The sequence below is a fragment of the Eublepharis macularius genome, chromosome 1, assembly GCF_028583425.1.
Source record: "Eublepharis macularius isolate TG4126 chromosome 1, MPM_Emac_v1.0, whole genome shotgun sequence".
NCBI lineage: Eukaryota > Metazoa > Chordata > Lepidosauria > Squamata > Eublepharidae > Eublepharis > Eublepharis macularius.
This window is the reverse complement of record NC_072790.1, coordinates 156,711,382-156,728,211: the sequence shown is the minus strand read 5'-3', so window position 1 is coordinate 156,728,211 and position 16,830 is coordinate 156,711,382.

Below are 16,830 nucleotides of genomic sequence, written 5' to 3'. Positions count from 1 at the left end.
TTGGCAAATCCCCAGGGTGCGGCACAGGTGGCGGGTCACCGTGGCTGTGAAAGAGGTCCCACAGTCGGTGATTAATTCCCGGGGAAGCCCCACTTGCACAAAGAACCTGATGAGCGCTCATGATACCCCGTGGGTCTGCATGGTCCAGAGGGGTATGGCCTCCGGATATCGGGAGGCATAATCCATTAGCACGAGCAGGAACCGGCATCCCTGGGCGGTTTGGGACAGTGGCCCCACAAAGTCCATGGCCACCCTCTCAAATGGTGTGTGGATGATGGGCAGTGGTGCAGTGGCACTTGTAGTGGGGCTCACCCTGTGGTCCCCTGACAGGTCTCGCAGGTACAGCAATGAACCTTCAAATCCCGGGCCACCAATGGCCAGAAGAACCGAGCCAACACCCAGGCCAGAGTGTTGTTGGGGCCCTGGTGTCCAGCCCAGCTGTGATCGTGGGCATAGGTGAGGACCTCCTTCCAGTAGCCCTGTGGGACCAGGAGCTGCCGGGCCTCCTTCCCCCTCACGGACGTGACCCAGTACCACACGCCCCCTTCCTGGATCACCCGGGGTGTCCTTCCAGCCCTCCTCGCGTCCCTCATGGTGCCGTCACTCACCGCCACTGCATCCCGGAGACCTCCTAGCATGGGGTCGGAGTTCTGCTGCGCGGTGAACTCTGGGTCTGCTGGCCAATCGGGCAGGTCGGCAGGTGAGTCGGCAGATGATGACGGGACCGTGTCCCAGACTTCCATGGGTAGAGCCGCCGCTGGAGCCTGGGCGGCCTGCAGGTGGTGCTGGAAATGGGGGGCATCCCTGCCCAGGAGGACTGGGTAGGGGAGGGCGTTGACCCAAGCTAGCGCCACCTCCCAGGTCTGTCCCTGGCACTGCAGGGGGAACTTGATGACTGGATAAGACTCAGAGTGCCTGTGGAAACAGGCCACCGTGGCCGTTTGTATGACAGGCAAGCCTGGAGGCAACAACCGGGTGCGGATCATGGACACCAAGTTGCCGCTGTCCAGGAGGGCTGATAGGTGCTGTCCCGCCACTTCCACCACAACCAACAGGGGTGGATGCTGCACAGGCTGGGACGTCACCGGGAGCACCTCTTCCCATTCGGCGTCGCACTCCATCAGGGGGCAGTCGTGGACGAAGTGGCCCCGCTGACCACACCGAAAACAGGGGCCCCGATCTTCGGCCTCACGGCTGGTCCTCGGGCCTGGGTCACGATTTGGGGCCAGTGGAGGCCTGCCCCAAGCCCCTTTGCGGGTCAGCGTGGGATCCCGCACTCGGGGCCCTGAGGGCTGGGGTCTGACCCGCCTCGTTGTCCTTGGTGGGCCCTCCCAGACTTTGGTCCTTGGGTGGGTTGCTGAGGTGGTCCTCCCGGGTGCCCGCCCACCCCAGCATCACGGGTGGGTTCTCAGGGGTTGGCGGCCGCCGTGAAGTTCTCCAGCAAGGCGGTGGCATCTTTCAGGGTGGCAGGCTGGCTACAGGCCACCCAGTGGTGGGCTTTGGGGGGGAGGATGTTGAGCAACTGCTCTAGGATCACCTAGTCTGCTATCCTCTTTCCTTCCTCGGTCGTAGGCTGTAGCCACCGATAAGCCACGTCCTGTAGGGCGTTGATAAGAGCCCTGGGATGGTTGATCTTCCGATACACGATAGCCCAGAATTTTTGCTGGAAGGTGTCAGGAGTCACCTCATACTGGTCCAAGAGAGCTGCCTTCAAGAGGCAGTAATCAGCGCTTTCTTCCCGAGGCAGGGCTCACAGGGCGGCCTGTGCCTCTCCCGTGAGGTAGGGTCCCAGTATGAATGCCCACTGATCCTGGGGCCACCGGGCCGCCTCTACCGTCCTCTCAAAGGTCTCCAGATAGGCATTGATTTTATCACTTTCTCCTAATTTTGTCAGCGAGAACGGAGTTCCTGGCAAGGGCCCGGGGTTGGGGTTGGCCGGGTTGCCCCCCAAGGCTTGGGCCAGGCCCCGGAGGAGCGTGGCTTGGGACTCCTGCTGCTGTGCGATCAGGTCACGAAGGAGGCGTACTTGCTGCTTGGCCATCCACTAGCTGAGTGGAATTAAGTCCACCGCCGGGGTGGCGGCGGTACCCTGGGTGGCGACACCGGCTGCTGGGGCCACGGCTTGATCCATTGGGGCCAGAGGGGCCAGCTGCCGGGCTGGGTCCAGAAAAGCAGGACTAAAGACGGCCGGGCGTAGGAGAGTCCTCGTCCAACCCGGAGGTATCGGTAGGCAGGGTAAAGGGCACCTCACAGCGGGATCAGTGCCCACATTCTCCACCACGTTGTCACGCCCACTGGCGCCCTCTAGCGGCGACAGCGGGTCCGGCCCCAGTGGCGGCAGGAGTGGCGAGTCTGTCCTGGGCTCCTTGGCGTGCTGTCCGGCGGGTCAGGGCCTGCCCGCATCCCAACACCCCTTTGGGGCTCCTCCTCAGGCCTCAGAATGGGGTGCTTTGGTGCTTGAGCTGACTTGGCTCCCTTGCACCTTGCTTCCCGTAACTGGCTGCCCCTTGCACAGCAGGGACAGACACAGCGTTCTCTTCCTCTCCAGCCGAGGTTCAGAGCCCGCCTTAAGTACCCTCACCCTAAGGCCAGCTCCACCCCCTCTCTCCTGAACCTGCCCTCAAAGCAACACTTGCCACCTGGGCCAGGTGTGGCAACACCTTCCTGGCCCAACTACTCCCCTGCGATTGGCTCCCTTGCCTCAAGTCCCCCCCCGGGTCCCCTTTGTCCTGCCTCCTTCCTGACGGGCAGGCAAGCCTGCCTCTCTCCCTCAAGGTTGGGCCCACCCCCTCCTGAGCGTCCAGCCCGCCTGCCTGCCTTGCCCCCCTGTAGAGCCTGTGCGCCCAGGCCAGGCCTGGCTGGCCTCAAGGCGCTCGCACTGGCGCCAGACCGGGCCACTGCCTCCCCAGCCGCACCCACCCGGCCCTTCCTGTGCCCGCGGCCTCTTGCTGCGGGCCCTTCCGTCCCACCCGCCTTCGTTGCTGCACCCACGCCACCGCGCCGCCACCTCCTCCGTCCCTGGGCACCTACCGAGAGGCTGCGGAGGCGGCCGCAGCAAGCGTCGGCCACGCCGAGCAGCCCGCCACCATGCCGCCACCTCCCCCAGCCGTGGGTGCCTGCCAAGGGGCCATGGAGGCTGCTGCCACAAGCGCCGGCTGCACCAAGCCACCTGCTGTGCCCGCGGCTTCCCTGGACTCCAAACCAGTCGTCGCCGGCACAGGTAAGGGCTCCTGCATCAGGGGGCGGGGGCTGCAGGCCGGCCAGGCCGAGGGTCGCTGGCGCCGGCCCTTGGACAGTTCTTATGCTTATGAATTTCAATGGTTTCCCTGTGCAATCTGATGAAGTAGTTGGAAGTGTTGTCCAGTATTTTAGTGACCTGGAATAGGGTACTGTGTTCTGTTTGAGTTAGGCTATGTTCAGCCACTGCTGATTTTTCCGGATGGCCAAGTCTGCAGTGTCTTTCATGTTCTTCTATTCTTGTCTGGATGCTACGCTGTGTGGTCCCGATGTAAACTTGTCCACAGCTGCAGGGTATGCGGTATACTTCTGCAGATGTGAGGGGGTCTCTACTGTCTTTTGCTGATCGTAGCATCTGTTGTCACACAATCGCACATATTAATCAGATTTTTCCAGAGGATGTAACAGCCTTATTCCACCATTGTCTGACAACCAGTTACTTCCAATGGGATAACGAATTCTATGAACAGATGGATGGGGTGGCCATGGGAAGCCTGCTCAGCCCAGTTATAGCAAACTTCTACATGGAACATTTTGAAAAGACAGCTCTAGAATCAGCACCCCACAAACCTACAGTCTGGTTCCAGTTCATGGACGATACCTTTATCATTTGGAGCCATGGTGAGGAAGAATTGATAGAGTTTTTAAACCACCTCAACAATATCCACCTGAACATACAATTCACCATGGAGAAAGAAATCGAGGGTAAACTTCCATTTCTGGATACACCTTGGTCCAACTCACATGGATCGGTACTTACACAAAAACTCCAATCACCACCCTCGACAGAAAAGAGCCATAATAAAAACATTAGTAGACTGTGCAAGACGGATATGTGAACACTTTCTCAACGAGGAAACTTATCATCTAAACCACGCACTTCAAGCAAATGGCTACTCCGGAAATGAAATCAGAAGAGCGATTAAACCAAGGATAAATCAAACAACTAAGGAAAAACAGTCTCCCATAGGAAAAGTGTTTTTGCCATATATCAAAGGAATCTCTGATCAAATGGAAAGCTTATGAAAAAGCACAACTTACAAACAGTATTCAGACCCACCAGAAAAATACAACAGATGCTACGATCAGCAAAAGACAGTAGAGACCCCCTCACCTCTGCAGGAGTATACCACATACCCTGCAGCTGTGGACAAGTTTACATCGGGACCACACAGCATAGCATCCAGACAAGAATAAAAGAACATGAAAGACACTGCAGACTTGGCCATCCAGAAAAATCAGCAGTGGCTGAACATAGCCTAACTCAAACAAGACACAGTATCCTATTCCAGGACACTAAAATACTTGACAACACTTCCAACTACTTCTTCAGATTGCACAGGGAAGCCATTGAAATTCATAAGCATAAGCACAATTTCAATAGGAAAGAAGAGACTTTAAGAATGAATAGAGCATCGTTTCCAGTCCTGAAAAACACCAGGCTAACAAAATACTCTACATTCTACAATAGACCTGCAGAGAAGATTAGCATATCAATCACCAATCCATATGCAAAAGAACCTCCTCAGGATACAGTGAAGCCTCCCGCCATTAGCATTTCACATCGTGGGAAACTCTTACAGGATGACTTAGCCCAAACCCACTGTCCTGAGTAGATATAAACACCTGCCAACATCTTCTCCACACTGTGACACTGAGAGATCTCTGTCTTTTGGTGCTACACCTCTGAAGATGCCAGTCACAGCTGCTGGCGAAACGTCAGGAACTACAATGCCAAGACCACGGCAATACAGCCCGGAAAATCCACAACAACCATTGAGATTATCTTTGTTGCCTGGAAATTAGTTGTAATTCCAGGAGATCTTCAGGCCCCACCTGGAGGCTGGCAACCTCACAGGAACAAGACGGCTTAGAGCTGACACCTAAACTGGTAGCTAGTTAGAGTTACCAGTCCCCCAGTAACCCCCACCCACCCTTCGCCCTCCACCATGACTCACCTGGCCAAGTGCGAGGCATGGGAACACACCTCCCAGGTGGGCTCTGGGGGCAGCACAATGACATCACTTCCCGGGAGAGATGTCATTGCTCCACCCTGAGAGCACTCCTATGCTTTTCAGAGGGCCGATTAGGGCCTAAACGGGCCGAATTGGGCTTATTTGAGGCTCAAAACGGCCTGTTGTGAAGCATGCACACTCCTGCGCCTGTGCAATGACATTGCCCAGAAAAGAAGTCACTGAAAGTGATATTATCATGTGAGAGCTCAAGTGAGAGAGGGTGAGTACTGGGTACCTCCCACTGGTAGGGTAAGGGGACCTGGCAACCCTATTGCCAGTTAAAGAGCAAGAACAAGATGGCTTGAAAGCAACAAAGAAGAAAGTGAAGATACTTTATTTATCCCATGTGAACTGCAACATGGCATGTTCTAATGGACCAATTAGACTGTTTCTAAGACATAAAACATGTTTGCAATCAGAGCACTAGGCTCCACCACTAAGCACTAATGAGATGGAATGCAAGATAAACCTCTCTTTTGTTCCTGTCCTTGAAGGTCTCTGATCTTTACATGATCTCATCCGTACCTGGATTCTATGAGTCCCATCTCTAAGCTTATTTGTCTGGAACAGCTGACTCAAAATTACAGTACATTTCCAGAGATTTCCCTTCTGTGGCCTAGGCCCAAAAGCCTGAACCAAAGTTTTGAGGGCCAAGAAAAAGATTTCCCAGGTGCTGGCCAATGGTGGGCAAACTCCCATGGGTTTGCAACCTTTCCTGCCGATCTGCCAGCCATCGTCGAGAGGTGGCAAAACCCTGGAGGTTGCCCACCACTGGCAGGCACCCCAGGAGCACACATGCAATGTCACGTCCAGGAGTGATATCATCATGCAGGAGCCAAAGCGCACGTGCGCAAAGAGGAACATGCTACCAGCACAAGGTAAGTGCTAGCCCCCCCCCCCTTCTGCCAGGAGGATATAGAGACCTGGCCACCCTACCAAGAAATGGGCTAAGAGGTTCCTGTTTCTTGACAGTTCCTACAGCTCACTCCTGTCAACATTCTGGCTGCAGCAATCTGTCAATTTTCTGTATCAACCATAGTTTGCAGATAGTCTTTAAGGGCAGTAATCTAATCTATTAGGGTATGAACACAGTAACACCTAGGAAAGGCCTCAACTGGCTTACCAGCCAAATCTGTTGAAAGACACTCCTGGTCACTGCTGCCTGACCACTGCTCCTGTTTATCCAACAGGAGGCCTGGGTCCAGGAGCACCCCCAAGCAATGAACCTGCTCCTTTAGGGGGATTGCAACCCCATCCCGAACAGGAGCTATCGCAATTTCTGGGTCATACCCATTCTGTCAAGATTAAGTTTCAGTTTGTCAGCCCTCATACATCCGAACACTACCCCTAGGCACCTGTCCACTTTTTCTACAGCCTCTCTGGGATCTGTTGGAAGCATGAGATAGAGCTGAGTGTCATCTGCATATTGGTGACAACTCAGCCCAGATCACTAGATGACCTCTCTCAGTTGCTTTAAATAGATGTTAAAAATCATGGGGGACAGGATGGAACATTGCAGATATAACCTCTTTTTTGTTTGGGTTCTATAGAACTAATTTAGGAACCAAACTTGCAACACGAATGTAAGTTAAGAACATTTCTTTAAACCAAACCTTTCAACAATCAGAACAATACAGCTATTTTTTCAAGAGTGGGAAAATTTATTGGTGAAAGGTATGAAATTTACTGCAAGGCAAACATTAAGAGAAAATTGGTATAAGATGTTTTATCAATGGTATATCACTCCGAAAGTTACTGAAAAAATGGATAAGAAATATATAGGGATGTACAAAGAAGCAGAAGGTAAAATTTACCATATGTGGTGGACATGCAAAAAGACAAAAAAAGTCTGGAAAGATATACATACTGAGATTCAGATGATTTTAAAAATTGGTTTTGCCATGAAACCTCAGACTATGTGTCCGGGGACAGGCCCCACGGCCCCACGGACTGCCAACACTGCCCACTCCCCCCCCCCCACGCTTCCACTCACCAGCTGGGAGGCAGTTTTGACAACGACCCTCCAGAGATGTCCCGAGGCTGCCCCGGACACCACGCAGAAGAGCAGGGAACACTGCTGGTGCCCGAGGCGACAGTGCCACCCAGGGAGACGAGGCAGCACGATCCTGTTGCCCCCGCCGCCAGACGCAAAACACCCCACCGCCGCCACCACCACAGCCCAGCCATCGAGGAGGGGAGCGGCAGGGTGGCGCAGTAGGGCGCGGCCCCCCGACAGCCAGCAACCATGCCTGGGACGGGAACGCCATGGCTGTGGTTGCCCGCCCGGGAGGGGCAAGTCCAAGGTGCACGTCCTGCCCGTGAATGGTTGCCAGTCACCAAAACGCTGACGCCATGCCCAAAGGAGAAGCAAACACTGAGAGGCTCCAGAGGGGGCAGGCGCAGGGGAAACAGACAGCACCCCCACCCTCTCAGCAGAGCCAACGGGGGCAGCACAATGGGGTGTGGTCCCGGGTAGCACAGGTGGTGGGACTACTTTGTCAGACTGCACAGGGAAGCCATTGAAATTCACAAGCATAAGCAAAACTTCAACCGGAAAGAAGAAACCTTAAGAATGAACAGAGCATGGTTTCCAGTTCTGAAAAACACCAGGCTAACAAAACACTCTACACCCGACAATAACCCTGCAGAGAAGATTAGCACATCAAGCACCAATCCATATGCAAAAGAACCTCCTCAGGATACAGTGAAGCCTCCCGCCATTAGCATTCCACACCCTGGGAAACTCTTACAGGATGACTCAGCTCAACCCCACCCCTCCTGAGTAGACCTGCCAACACCTTTTCCACACTGTGACACTGAGAGATCTCTGTCTTTTGGTGCTACACCTCTGAAGATGCCAGCCACAGCTGCTGGCGAAACGTCAGGAACTACAATGCCAAGACCACGGCAATACAGCCCGGAAAACCCACAACAACCAACTTTCCTCCCCTCTCCTTGGTTAGTTTTACCTATGCAAACTACAATATCAGCTTTTTTCTTTTAATTCTTATCTTTATACTAAGTTGCCTTAATTAAAATTAATTTCTACCTAAGTAATCAAAGAAATCTTTCCATTTTTCCCAAAATTCGGCTATCGGTCTATTATGAAGATAGGTAGTCAGTTTAGCCATTAATGCATATTCCATCCATTTTATCATACAAGTTTTTACTTGCTCCGTTTCTGTGTGATATTGCAGTAAGATTTTGTAAATATTCCCCAAGAGATGCTTCCGATCTCCAGATATTAATTGTTCATATTGCATTTTTTCTCTCAACCTACCACCTTGTTTAAGAGTTTGTTCCTTTAATCTTGATACTGTTTGATGATACATCAGCCATGGAATATTTTTGCTCTGAGCTTGGATTTCTTGCCAGGTTTTTACATTTCCTTTTTATCTATCATTGATTCATAACTGAGCTGATCAATTCTATTTCTCGCGGCTTCGTCATAGTAAGCATTAATTGGCAACATCAATGGACTCAATCTGTTTCTGCATTGAAATCATATTTTAAGCAATCCATCCCTTATAATATGGGTCCCATCCTGTTTGTGAGTAGATTTCCATGATTTCTTGATCCATAAATAATTATGGATGCCTTCTTTAACATCCGCTGTCTCCAATTTAATATGTCTGCTATTTGGATATATAATCCAATCTGTTATTCAAACTAATGCCACTGCTTGATGATACAGTTTGATATTCGGTATTGCCAATCCTCCTCAGTTTTTATCATCCTGTAGTACTTTGAATCTTATCCTTGTTTTCTTTCCTTTCCACATAAAGTCATTCATTACTTTCTGCCACTTGTTGAGAATCCTTTGTTCTATATTAATTGGAATAATTTGAAATAAAAAGTTCAACTTAGATAAAATATTCATTTTGACAGCTGAGATTCTTCCTAGCCATGAAATATTTAATTTTTCCCATCTCTGCAAATCTTCAATAATTCTTGTCCAGACTTTTTGGTAATTGTCTTTATAGAGATTCTCATTTCATGATGATACATTTATCCCTAAATATTTTATTTGGCTGTAGTAATGGCACAGTTCATTATTTTTCCAATCTTTTCACGTTCCTCTGTTGTTGTCGAAAGTAACATTATCTTTGTTTTCTTCTTATTCAGTTTGTATCCAGAGTACTGTCCAAATCTTAATATTTGTTCCATTACATAAATCAGCGAAGTGTGTGGGTTTATCACTGATATGACTGCATCATCTGAGTAGCTTTTCATCTTATATATCTCTTTCCCCTCCTTTATTCCAGCAATTCTACTGTCTTGTCTGATTCTCACTGCCAAAATTTCCAGTGCAATAATAAACAATAGTGGTGATATTGGGCATCCCTGACGTGTTCCTTTTGTTATTTCAATTTTCTTCGTAAACGAACCATTTACCAAAATTGCAGCTTGCTGATTAGTGTAAATACTTTGGATTCAATTCTGAAACACAATTCTCACAATTCATTTTTGCAATGCTTTCATAAGAAACTTCCAAGAAACATAATCAAATGCTTTTTCAGCATCCAGAAACATAAATGCAGTTTTTTTGCCTTTTCTTCTATATATATATAAAGACAAGTGTCCTGACTGACTCATCACCCACCCAAACCCCTGGACCTAGAAACGTGAAATTTGGGGAGAACGTTCCTTTCATGATGTAGAGGCTCACTAAAAAGGGATTTTAAGAAATTCGCCCCCTAAGGGGGTAAAAAGGGGTAAAATGTGTTTTCCCATAGGGATATAGCTTCCCTATGTGGCTGGCAGGGTACTCTCCCCCCCCCCCCGCCAACTGCCACTCTTCCCTGAGGTCATTTGCATATGCGGCCTGATTGGTCATATCCCCAACATTCTAAATTTGCTATTGGGAGTCAATGAATGTGTCCTGAGGTAAAAATACACCTCCCAGTCTTCCCCTCTAGGGTTGCCAATCTCCCTGCGGGGCCTGGCTTTCCTGTGTGGCTTGCAGGCTCCTGCCTGCTCACACCCTCCCCCTCCCTCATGGGTCAGCTGTGGAACTCTGTGTTCTGAGGTAAAAAATCAGGTAAAAGAAACTGCAGACAGTTGAAGAAAGACAGTACAAGACTCCTGAAAAGGGGTTTTATATAAAAGTCAGTATGGCAACTGAGTTTTTAAAAATGTTCATGGGGAGATGGTGCACGACCTTTCTAGGGGCCATTTCAATGCGAATCTCTCACATGAACCTGCAGAAGTGCCCACCACACCACCCCTTCCTCAGTCCAACTCCACCTCACACCTCTTGCAGCCATCATCTCTTACTGCCCCCAAGAAGCCTCCTGGAAGATGTTGTGCAAGATATACCGATGCTAAAAGGAGGAAGCAACTTAGAGATGCAGCAAAAACATATGCACATCGTACTCCTGCGGTGCACCGAGCAGCAGTGGCCAAGTACCAGCAAGCCCCACGTCCAAGGGAAAGGTGACTATCCCTACAGGCCTGGGCACAGTAGTGATGACCCTAGCAGACCTAACAGCCACGATATACCCTGATATCATCACTATCACAGAGAAGTCCATAGATGGGCTGTGCAAGCGTGCCTTTCTGACCCCCAAGAATGACAAGGCTGCCATCATTAATGAAACACAACTTAACTCCCTCGAAGGGGATCTCTGAGAGATCTCTGTCTTTTGGTGCTACACCTCTGAAGATGCCAGCCACAGCTGCTGGCGAAACGTCAGGAAATACAATGCCAAGACCACGGCAATACAGCCCGGAAAACCCACAACAACCATCGTTCTCTGGCCGTGAAAGCCAGAGAGAATACCATCTATCTCCTGTGGCTAATAGCCACTAATGGACCTCTGCTCCATATATTTGTCCAGTCCCCTCTTGAAGCTGGCAATGCTTGTAGCTGCCACCACCTCCTGTGGCAACGAATTCCATGTGTTTATCACCCTTTGTGTAAAGTAGTATTTTCTTCTATCTGTTCTAACCCGACTGCTCAATAATTTCATAGAGTGCCCACGAGTTCTTGTATTGTGAGAAAGGGAGAAAAACACATCTTTCTCTACCTTCTCTAACCCGTGCATTATCTTGTAAACCTCTATCATGTCTCCCCTCAGTCGTCTTTTCTCCAGGCTAAAGAGCCCCAAGCGCCTCAATCTTTCCTCATAGGGAAAGTGTTCCAACCCTTTAATCATTTTAGTTGCCCTTCTCTGTACTTTTTCCAGTGCTATGATATCTTTTTTAAGGTGTGGCGACCAGAACTGTACACAGTACTCCAAATGAGGCCTCACCATCGATTTATACAGAGGCATTATGATACCGGCTGATTTGTTTTCAATCCCTTTCCTAATAACCCCTAGCATAGCATTAGCTTTTTTTATGGCAGTCGCACACTGTGCTGACGTTTTTAGTGAGTTATCTATCATGACTCCAAGATCTCTCTCTTGGTCAGTCTCCGCCAGTTCAGACCCCATCAACTTGTATTTATATTTTGGATTTTTGGTTCCAATGTGCATTACTTTGCACTTGGCTACATTGAACCTCATTTGCCACATGGATGCCCACTCTTCTAGCCTCGACAGATCCCTTTGGAGTGCCTCACAATCCTCTCTGGCTTTCACCACCCTGAACAATTTCGTGTCATCTGCAAATTTAGCCACTTCACTGCTTAATCCCAATTCCAAATCATTAATAAACAAGTTAAAAAGCATTGGACCCAATACCGACCCCTGTGGCACCCCACTGCTCACCACCCTCCACTGTGAGAAGTGCCCGTTTATACTCACTCTCTGTTTCCTATTAATTAGCCAGTTTTCGATCCACAAGAGGACTTGGCCCTTTATCCCATAGCTACTGAGCTTACTTAGGAGCCTTTGATGAGGAACTTTGTCAAAAGCTTTCTGGAAGTCAAGATAAACAATATCTATCAGGTCTCCCTTGTCCACTTGTTTGTTCACTCCCTCAAAGAACTCTAACAGATTGGTGAGACAAGATCTTCCCTTACAGAACCCATGCTGAGTTTTCCTCATCAGCTTTTGGTCATCAATGTGCCCACTAATTTTATTTTTGATAATAGTTTCCACCAACTTACCCGGTATTGACGTCAGGCTGACTGGCCTGTAATTTCCCGGATCTCCCCTGGAACCTTTTTTAAAGATGGGGACAACATTAGCTACCTTCCAGTCCTCAGGAACAGATGCAGAGTTTAATGACAGATTACATATTTTTGTGAGGAGATCTACAAGTTCACACTTGAGTTCTTTCAGAACTCTTGGATGTATGCCATCTGGGCCCGGTGATTTATCAGTTTTTAAATTATCTAGCAGTCGCATAACCTCCTCTCTCGTCACCTCAATGTGACTCAGGTCTTTCAAAACCCCTCCCAAAGTCAGTGCTTCCGGAGTGGGCATGCACTTCTTATCTTCCACAGTGAAGACAGAAGCAAAGAACGCATTCAGCTTCTCGGCCATTTCCCTATCACCCTTTAGTAATCCTTTTACGCCTTGGTCATCCAAGGGCCCCACTGCCTCCCTAGCTGGTTTCCTACTTCTAATATATTTAAAGAATTGTTTATTGTTTTTCTTTATGTTCTTTGCAATATGCTCCTCATATTCCCTTTTTGCCTGTCTGATCACAGACTTGCACTTTTTTTGCCACAGCTTATGCTCCTTTTTATCAACCTCACTCCGACTAGTTTTCCACTGCCTAAAAGAATCCTTTTTACCTTTTACAGCTTCTATTACATTGCTTGTTAACCATGCTGGCCTTTTCCTAAACCTATTTGTGCCTTTCCTAACCAGCGGTATATATTTAATTTGAGCTTCCAGGATTGTAGTTTTAAATAGTCTCCAAGATTCCCCAAGTGTTTTGACCTTTTTTACTTTCCCTTTCAGTTTCTTCTTCACGTACCCCCTCATCTCAGAAAAGTTACCCCTTTTGAAGTTAAACATGGCTGTGTTGGTCTTATTTGGCAATTTCCTATTTATACATATGTTGTACTCAATAACATTATGGTCACTGTTCCCAAGTGGTGCAATCACATTTACATCTCTCACCAGGTCTTCAGCATTACTGAGGACCAAATCCAGGATCACCTCTCCCCTAGTAGGTTCTGTAACCATCTGTTCCATAGCACAGTCATTGAGACAGTCTAGAAACTCACTTTCTCTCCCCCGATTCGAACACCCATTGGCCCAGTCAATGTGTGGGTAGTTAAAATCACCCATTACAACACAGTTTTTTTGTTTAGCAGCCATCTTTAATCCTGTCATCATTTTATAATCCTCCTCTATTTTGTGATCTGGAGGGCGATAACAAACTCCCACAGTTAAGTTTCCATTTGGGCCCGTAATTTCAACCCATAGCATTTCCAGAAGCGAATCTAATTCAGTTACCTTCTCAATCTTACTGGAATGTATACCTTCTCTGACATATAGAGCCACCCCACCACCAACCCTTCCCTCCCTATCCTTCCGATATAATTTATATCCAGGAATCACCGTGTCCCACTGATTTTCCTCATCCCACCAAGTTTCTGATATGCCCACAATGTCTATGGATTCGCCCAACACTAAACATTCCAGCTCCCCAATTTTACCTCGGACACTTCTAGCATTTGTATATAAACACCTGTAACTTCCCCGGCACACTTTGCCTCGAGACGTAGTTAGGTCATCTGCACTGTTTGTCTCCATCTCAGTTGACAACTCTAATCTATCTCCCTGTAGAAGTGTTATACCTAGCCCTTCATCTCTCTGAGATGAACCATCCTGAACCAGAGACACTTTATCTCTTGTCGGCTTTCCCCTAGCATTTAGTTTAAAAACTGCTCTGCCACCTTTTTGATTTTAAGTGCCAGCAGCCGGGTTCCTTCTCGGGACAAGTGGAGACCGTCTCTCTTGTACAGCTCCCGCTTGTCCCAAAAAGAATCCCAGTGCCTAACAAACTTGAACCCTTCCTCCCTACACCATCGTCTCATCCACGCATTGAGACTCCTGATCTGCGTTTGTCTCTCTGGCCCTGCGCGTGGAACAGGTAGCACTTCTGAGAAGGCTACCTTGGAGGTCCTGGCCTTGAGTCTCCTGCCTAACAGCCTAAATTTTTGTTCCAAGACCTCACGACTGCATTTCCCAACATCGTTGGTTCCAACATGGACCACGACCGCTGACTCTTCCCCAGCACTATCTACCAGCCTATCTATAACACGCGTAATGTCTGCTACCTTCGCACCAGGCAGGCAAGTCACCATACGGTCAGAACGCGGTTGTGCCACCCAGCTATCTACTTGTCTAAGGATCGAATCACCAACTACCAAGAGCCTCCCTCCCGCCCCACCCAGGGATGGTTCCTTGATGCGAAAGGAAACCTGCTCACCAACTGAAGAAGGGGTCCCTTCTGAGGGCATGTTTCCCTTATCCTCAGTACGGTGCCCTGATTCCACAAGATCCTCATTCTCCTTGACAACAAGAACGCTGCCATTTTTAGAGTGGGACACATCTATCCTGTCCCTGAGAATCTTGTCCTCGTGCCTATCTAACTGTCTCCGCTTCTCCAGGTCAGCCACCTTGGCCTCAAGGGTACGTACTCGTTCCCTGAGAACCAGGAGCTCCTTGCAGCGAGCACACATCCAGGACTTCTGACCAGAAGGCAGATAGTCATACATGTGACACTCAGTGCAATACACTGGAAAGCCCCCAACCCCCTGCTGGCATTCTGACTTCATTATTCTGTTTTAAGAATAACACACTAAGAGGAAAGAAAACGGCTATGATCCCCCGGCTAAGAGCCACAGGCCAAGAGCCCTTTAGCTCTCGCCCTTCGGCTCGCGCCAAAGGCTCGCGCCCCTGCCCAGCAGTTGCCTTTTCAATGCAAAAGGTCACTTCCTGCTAAGCACAGGAGGTGAGCACAAAGGGGGTGTGTGGCTTGTACTCCAGCAACCCCCAGCAGCCTTACAAACACACTCACCCTCAAACACAATCAAGCCCAAACACACTCAGCCTCAAAACTACAAAACGACAATACATCGTTGTACACATTTTTCACTTTATTTATTGCACTACAATGTTTTCTTTTTAAAATCTTTTCAATAAATGTTACATTTCAAAATTCACTTCATCAGTTTTCAGCATCAACACGCTTCGCTTTATTCAAACATCTTTGTGAAGCTCAGGTACTATGCTATTATACTACAAAGCCAACTCAACCCCCCCCCCACCCAAAAAATGTTACATACACTTAAATATTATAACTGGATTTAAAGTCGTTAAATACTGTAGCGAAGCATGGGCATCAAGCTAATCTTGAATATTCGATTGCACTGAGGAGATATCTAATGTTATTTTTCATATACCTCTTCGGGACAAAGCCTGTTTGATCTTCATGAATTTCCTCTGAAATGCATCTTCTTAATCTTTTCAGCCATTATTGTTGTAAATATCTTGTAATCCACATTCAAAAAAGAGATATGCCTATATGATTGTGGTAGTAATGGATCATTTCCCTCTTTATGTATTAAAGTTATATTAGCTTCTTGCCAGGTCTGTGGTAAGATTTTCTTGGTTTGTATCACATTCATCATTTTTTGCAAAGGTATATCTTCAAAGGATTTGTAATAGATGGCCATGAATCCATCCGGACCTGGAGCTTTTGCAGCCTTCAGCTTTTTGATTGCAGAATTTATCTCTTGTATCATTATTGCTTGATTTAGGATATTTTTGTGCTCAGTCATGAATTGTTTAATTGATGTCTCTTGTAAATATTTCTCCATCTCTTCTTCCTTTGTTGATTTTTCTTTATAAAGATCAGAGAAAAAAGTCCTAATTTGATCTTTCATTTCTTGCTTTCTATGGATTCCTTGATTCATGGTATCCTTTTTTCTCACTCCTTTCTCAGACAATACGCCAGGTTTATTTGTGACTTCAAAGTGTCTTTGCTTTAGATATTTCAGTTTTTTCCTGAATTTCTTCTGCCTCCAATAAATCTAATTGATTCTTTAGCAGCTTAATTTCTTCCCATTTTCCTTTATCCCTTGTTTTTTTGGGTTAAATTATCTTTTACTGCAAACTTAACTTTTTTCTTTTTGCCATCAGTGTTCCTCTTATGTAGGCTTTGCTGGCTTCCCAAATTGTTATTGGATTGACATCCTTTGTAGTATTCATTCTAAAATAGTCAATTCTTCCCTGCATTTGTGCAATACATCCTCCTGTAGCAACAGAGTTTCATCCAGTCTCCATCTTCTTTCTTATTCCTTGTTTGACATACTATCTCTATTGGATTATGGTCTGCTATGATCCTTGGATGAATTTCTGCTTTGTCTACCTTTACCAGAAGGCTCTTGGATATCCAACACATATCTATTCTGGAGTACTTTTGATGCCTGTTTGAGAAGAATGTATAGTCTTTTTCCTTTTTATGTAGCCATCTCCAAGCATCTTCTACTTCCAGGATTGAAATATAATTGAATACGCACTTGAAAGATTTTGTCCTGACCTTGTCGATCTATCAGTTTTGGAGTTCAAGACACCATTCATGTCTCTGAGAATTAAAGTATCTCCTTCTTGAAAGTCTAATAATTTCTGGAAGAATCTGTCATAAAATTTCTTTTGGCTATTGTTTG